The sequence below is a fragment of the Mandrillus leucophaeus genome, unplaced genomic scaffold, assembly GCF_000951045.1.
Source record: "Mandrillus leucophaeus isolate KB7577 unplaced genomic scaffold, Mleu.le_1.0 Scaffold332, whole genome shotgun sequence".
In the NCBI taxonomy this organism is placed as follows: domain Eukaryota; kingdom Metazoa; phylum Chordata; class Mammalia; order Primates; family Cercopithecidae; genus Mandrillus; species Mandrillus leucophaeus.
In genome coordinates this window covers 1109693-1116437 of record NW_012103499.1, presented here as the reverse complement: position 1 = coordinate 1116437, position 6745 = coordinate 1109693, and positions in this window count along the sequence as shown.

Here is a 6745-nt window from a genome sequence, read left to right as displayed (position 1 = left end):
TTAAATATATCTGCATATTCCTTTGATATGGAAACATATAAATAAGCTACAGAGAAGGTGATGATGTGTTAGCAATGTGTTCTTTTGAAATAGTTACAATTCTGCCTATTAGGCCGAGGCTCATGCCTGTAATCCCAACAGTTTGGGAGGCTGAGGCAGGCAGGTGGATCACTTGAGGTCAGGAGTTTGAGACTAGCCTGGCAAACATGGTCTCTACTGAAAATACAAAAATTAGCTAAATGTGATGGTGGGCACTTATAATCCCAGCTACTTAGGAGGCTGAGGCAGGAGAATTGCTTGAACCCTGGAGGCTGAGGTTGCAGTGAGCCAAGATCGCACCACTGCACTCCATCTGGCCTGGGTAACAGAGTGAGATGCTGTCTCAAAAAAACAAACAAAAATTCTGCATATTATTGCATATACTAAGAACCTTAGTATTGAGGAAGTATAAAATGTTGTTTTGGTGGAGGAAGGTGGTCATTTTCAGACATTTTAGCTGGTATTTTAATTAACTTACTAACTTATCAGTTAATTGTGTGGCTTATATATTCTTTTATGTGAATGACTGCTCTAAGATTACTTAAGAAATGAGCTGCCTGGTAACATAAATTACAGATATTAAGATTGTATGCTTTCCCATTATTTCTGTTACTTGGCCAAATTTAGAACCATGTAGAGCTCTCCTGTAGAATTGAAATCCACTGTTTTTTTCCCTAGTGTCTCTCCAAATTATACTTGATTATTTATCAAAGTTTCTTTTTATTTATTTAGAGACAGGGTCTTGCTCTATCATTCAGGCTGTAATACAGTGGTGCCATCATGGCTCACCACAGCTTCAACCTCCTTGGCTCAAGTGATCCTTCTGCCTCATCCTCCCATATACCTGAGACTACAGGCACACACACCATGCCTGGCTAATTTTTAAAGTTTTGTGCAGAGACAGGGTCTTGCCATGTTGCCCAGGCTGGTCTCAAACTCCTGGCCTCAGGTGATTCTTCTGCCTCAGCCTCTCAAAGTGTTGGAATTATAGGTGTGAACCATTGTGCCTGGCCACTAAATATAATTCTTAACACTTCACCTGAATGGATGAGGCAATACATTTGAACTTGAGATCAGGTGAGCCTTACACTTGGGTGCTTGTGGGAGAATTTTATGATGCTGGAATTGCTTTTGCATGTACGTGAATTCAGATTAGAGTTTATGTAGGATACTTTGAGGAGAACCTTAGTAATTCCATGTACATTTAGCTGTCCATGAAATGTAAAGTTTCTTTCTTTTTTTTTTTTTTTTAAAGGTTATACTGCTTCCCTGGTAATGTGAAGATCTCTTGATGTATTAATAGCTGGTAGAGCCTCAACACAAGAAATGGCAGATAAAAGGAATGGTTATGTTGAGTAATTCATTTAAATAAAAAATAAGTTAAAATAGAGTAAGATTACACATACAGAGTGAATATGATATGTTTACCATCTGATTTGGTATTTGGAAAAGTAGGATCTTGTTGCTACTATAGCAAGAAATTTTAGGGACAGTAGAAAAAAATGCAAAACATTTATTAACCAACAAAATTAATTCATAAAAATGGAAATGTGTGGTTATTCTGACCCTAGATTTATACAAATGGTAAATGTAAAAGAAAATTGAAAAACAAATCTACATATTCTCTCATTGATATAAGCCCATGTGCTTTTTTTCTTTTCTTTCCTTCCTTCTGGGGCTTCCTACATCAGTTTTAGAAGTGAGGGACATATTTTCTTTGGAAAAATGAGCTGTCTTCAAAGAACTTACTGAGACAAAAAAAGTTATGAAGGGGGTTATGGGGTAAATTTTTGTTTTCCTTTAGCTTATTTTTTTCCATAAAGAATATTTAGTTTTATGATTGGAGGAATGAACCCAATTATCTTAACACTTTTTACAAAAGGGATAAAGGGGCTATATGTCATCTCTGAAGCTTGTATATACTTCAGTAGATCAGGTGGTCTTAATTGGTCTTCAGTTAGGTAGTGATTTCTTTTTTTCCTGGGTTTTGTGACTTTTCCTTTGGGTAGGCTCTCTGTGTATTGCAGCCAATTTTTTTTTCTTTTTTTTTTTTGCCCCACCTCTCAGCTGTAGTTTTTATTAAATAACTTCACTCTACTTTATCAGTTAGTTAACAGAACTTCTATTTAAATCTAGTAGTATATAATTCTCTTTCTGTGACAGAGTATAAATATGCTCATTTGAACTCTGGGAGAGGGAAAGCTGGTGCGTATTAGCTTGCCTTAAGTGACTAGAGGCAGTGTTTTGGTGTGATCTGTGTAAAATTTGAAGAACATAATATTGTATGTTTTACTAGAGTAAAAACTTAATTTTAGTGCAGAGTGGCTCTTGGGATGACAAGGAAGAATACGGTATTTTTCCAAGGTTTTTTGAGGCAACTTGAGTGTCAGATAAGGTACTTGGGATCATTAGGAGGCTTAATAATCATTTTAGGGTTTGTGTGTATTAAAGAACCTTACTGACTGGCTAGCTGTGGAGATAAAAAATGAACAATTAATGATCAGGATATAATGGATTAGATCCTGTGATGTAAACAGAATGCAGTATAATTTAATTAAGTCAATTGCTCAGTACAAATAGATACAAAAGAAGAGAGAAATCAATATAGAAAAGCTTCATGGAAGAAGTAGAAATTGAACTAGGCTTTAAAGATTAGTATACAAAATTTATTTCGGTCATCATATTTTTTTTTTCAAGCTAAACTCATCCTTTTAATCAGTAATCCACTCCTGAGGTAACTAACTCCCTCGATAATAGCATTAATCCCCCCATGAGGGTGGAACTCTCATCAGTCATCATATTTCAAATATATGTATTTTTCTTTTTTGAGATTTGGTCTTTTATGAAACATTTTACTACGGAAAATTTCATATGTATTCAAAAGCATCAAGAGTGGTATAATGAATGTCCATATGCAATTATCTGCTCACGGTTGATTTTGTTTCATCTATATTCCTACTACCTCCCTTATTTTATTTTTTTGTTTTTAAATAGAGACAAGGTTTTACCGTGTTGCCCAGGCTGGTCTCGAACTCCTGAGCTTAAGCAATCCGCCTGTCTTGGCCTCTCAAAGTGCTGGAATTACAGACACGAGCCACCATGCCTGGCCCCTTATTGATTATTTTGAAACAAATCCTTGATATGTTATTTCGTCTATAAATATATCAGCATGTATCTAAAAAAGTAAGGACTTGGCCGAGTACAGTGGCTCATGCCTATAATCCTGGCACTTTGGGAGTCTAAAGTGGGAGGACCACTTGAGGTCAGGAGTTCAAGACCAGACTGAGCAATATAGTGAGACCCCATCTCTACAAAAACTTTAAAAATTAGGCCAGGCATGGTGGCTCACATCTGTAATGCCAGCACTTTGGGAAGCTGAGGTGGGAGGATCATTTAAGGTTAGGAGTTCGAGACCAGCCTGACCAACAACATGGTGAAACCCCGTTTCTACCTAAAATAATAATAACTAGCTGGGCGTGGTGGCGAACGCCTGTAATTTAAACTACTCGGGAGGTTGAGCCAGGAGAATGGCTTGAACCTGGGAGGCAGAGGTTGCAGTTAGCTGAGTTTGCACGACTGTACTCCAGTCTGGGCAACAACAGTGAGACAGAAAAACAAAAAATTAGCTGGATGTGGTGGCACACACCTGTAGCCCCCAGCTATGTGGGAGGCTGAGCTGAGAGGACTGTTCGAGCCCAGGAGTTGAAGGCTGCAGTGTGGTATGATTTTAAAACTGCACTCTAGCCTGGGTAACAGAGCGAGACCCTTTTCTCTAAAAAAGAAAACAAAAAAAATACACAAAAATAAGGACTTTAAAAAACCAATTGCCCATCTAAAATAACAATTCCTTAATATTAAATATCTGGTGTTTCATTGATTATATCATGATTTTTTAGTAGCTTATATGTTTAAAATAGGATCCAAATAAAGTCTGTTGTAGTTGGTCAGTGCATATTTAATATCTTTTAATTTTTCTTTTTTTTTTTCTTGAGACAGAGTCTTGCTCTCTTGCCTAGGCTGGAGTGCAGTGGCGAGATCTTGGCTCACTGCAACCTCCACCTCCGGGGTTCAAGCGATTCTCCTGCCTCAGCTTCCCGAGTAGCTGGGATTACAGGTGCCCGCCACCACGCCTGGCCAATTTTTGTGTTTTTGTTAGAGATGGGGTTTCACCATGTTGGCCAGGCTGGTCTCGGACTTCTGATCTCAAGCGATCCACCTGCCTTGGCCTCCCAAAGTGCTGGGATTACAGGCCACTGTGCCCACCCTCACATCTCTTTTTCTAAAATATTTTCCCTCAGTTATTTTCCTTCGTAGTTTATGTGTTAAAGAAACTGGGTCATCTGTCTAGTAGCGTTTCCCACAGTTGGCTAGATTAATTGACTGACATTATTGTGGTGTCATTTAACATGTTCTCTGTCTCCCGTATTTTCTTCAGATTGGTAGTTATATCTACATGATCAGGTTCAGATTCAATATTTTTGGTTAGCATACTTTATGCAGTGTTGCATACTTCCATCAAGGGCACGTGATGTCTGTTAATCTCCTTTTTATGATGTCAGCAGCCATTGGTAATCATTGCCTAGATCCCTTACTTCATTGAACTTCATTAGAGATTATAAATGGTGATACTCAAATTCTATCATTTAAAAATTTTTTTAGCTGCAGTACTTTTTATAAAAGATACTCCCCTCATCGCTTATTTGGTTTCTCTGAGGTACAATTTGTATACGACAGACAAGACAAATGCTTAAGTCTTTTAATTAACAGTTATGACCATTTTCAAAATAATTAGTTTGTTAACTAACATCTTCTAAAGTTGACTGATGAGTTTTTAAAAAATAGCCATTCAATTCAATAATAGACTCTTCAATTTAAATATATTTAATGTGTTTAAGCCAATTTCAGTTTTTTTTTGTTTTTGTTTTTTTGAGACAGAGTTTCACTCTTGTTGCCCAGGCTAGAGCGCAGTGGTGCAATCTGGGCTTACTGCAGCCTCTGCCTCCTGGGTTTAAGCGATGCTCCTGCCTCAGCCTCCCGAGTAGCTGGGATTACAGGCGCCTGCCACCACACCTGGCTAATTTTGTATTTTTAGTAGAGATGGGGTTTCACCATGTCGGTCAGGCTGATTTCAAACTCCCAACCTCAGGTGATCCACTTGTGTTGGGCCTCCCAAAATGCTGGGGTTACAGGCATGAGCTACTGCGCCTGGCCAATTTCAGTTTTATCCTTATTAATGTCTCATTGTCTCATCTTTGGCAAATGAACCTCTTCGAGTTGGCTCCTATGTCCTTTGGATGTGATCCTGTTAATCTTTGATAGCTTCCTTGTTTTCTGTTCTGACAAGATGATCGAAGATCATCTTTTACATTTTCATTTCTGAACATGGATCAGACATTGTCTCCCAAATCCTGGTTCCTTTTATGGGGAAATGATGTTTAGAGACCACAATCTGGGTGCAAGAGGTACTCATTTGCTTAGTGTGTTGGTCATTGCTTCTTGGAGTTTTCTATAGAAAATAAGGTATTTTTTTTGTTTGTTTTTAAATAAAGTATATCCTAAATTCATGTCAGTATTTCCAATTCAACTTTTGGACTGTAGGTTGGTCTGTCTTCCTTTTTTTTTTGAGACAGAGTCTCACTCTGTCACCCAGGCCGTAGTGCAGTGGTATGATCATAGCTCACTGCAGTCTTGATCTTCCAGGCTTAAGTCATCTTCCCGCCTCAGCCTCCCCAGTAGCTGGAACTACAGCACACACCACCATGCCCAGCTAATTTTTGTTATTTTTAGTAGAGACAAGGTCTCACTATGTTGCCCAGGCTGGTCTTGAACTCCTGATCTCAAGTGGTCCTCTAGTCTTGGCCTCCTAAAGTTCTGAGATTACAGACATGAGCCACTGCACCCGGCCAGTAGGTTTTCCTTTAACCTCTTCAATCATATGGAAATATGCATTTTTCAAATTACAAAAGTAATATATACTCATTATAAGGAATTTAAATGATGTTAACGTATAAAAGCCAGGCTAGTCAACATAGTGAGACCCGCATCTCTACAAAAAAATTTTTAAATTACTTGAGTGTGCTGTGGCACATACCTGTAGTCCTAGCTGCTTGGGAGGCTGAGGTGGGAAGATTACTTGAGCCCAGGAGGTTGAGGTTACAGTGAGCTATGATCATGTCACTGTACTCTAGCTGGGGCAACAGAGTGAGACCCTGTCTCGTAAAAAAGAGAAAGAAAGGAAAAAAGTATATAATGTAAAAGATGAAAATTCTGACCCTACCCCAGAATCACTGTTTAACCTACTTAACAATTCAAAGGTTTCATAGTGGATGGGTATCTTTGACTCATATTAATTATAGATAGCTTTTTTTTTAATTTTTATTTTTAATTTTACAAATACAGATGGGGTCTCACTATGTTTTTCAAGCTGGTATTGAACTCCTGTGTTCAAGTGATCCTCCGGCCTCAACCTCAAAGTACGGGACTTACAGGTGTGAGCCAGCATGCCTGGCCTAGATACCTTGTTTTTTGTTTGTTTGTTTGTTTTGAGACAGAGTCTTGCTCTGTCGCCAGGCTGGAGTGCAGTGGCGCGATCTCGGCTTATTGCAACCTCCGTCTCCTGGGTTCAGGCGATTCTGTCTTAACCTCTTGAGTTGCTGGGACTACAGGTGCATGCCACCACACCCAGTTTTTTTTTTTTTTTTTTTGT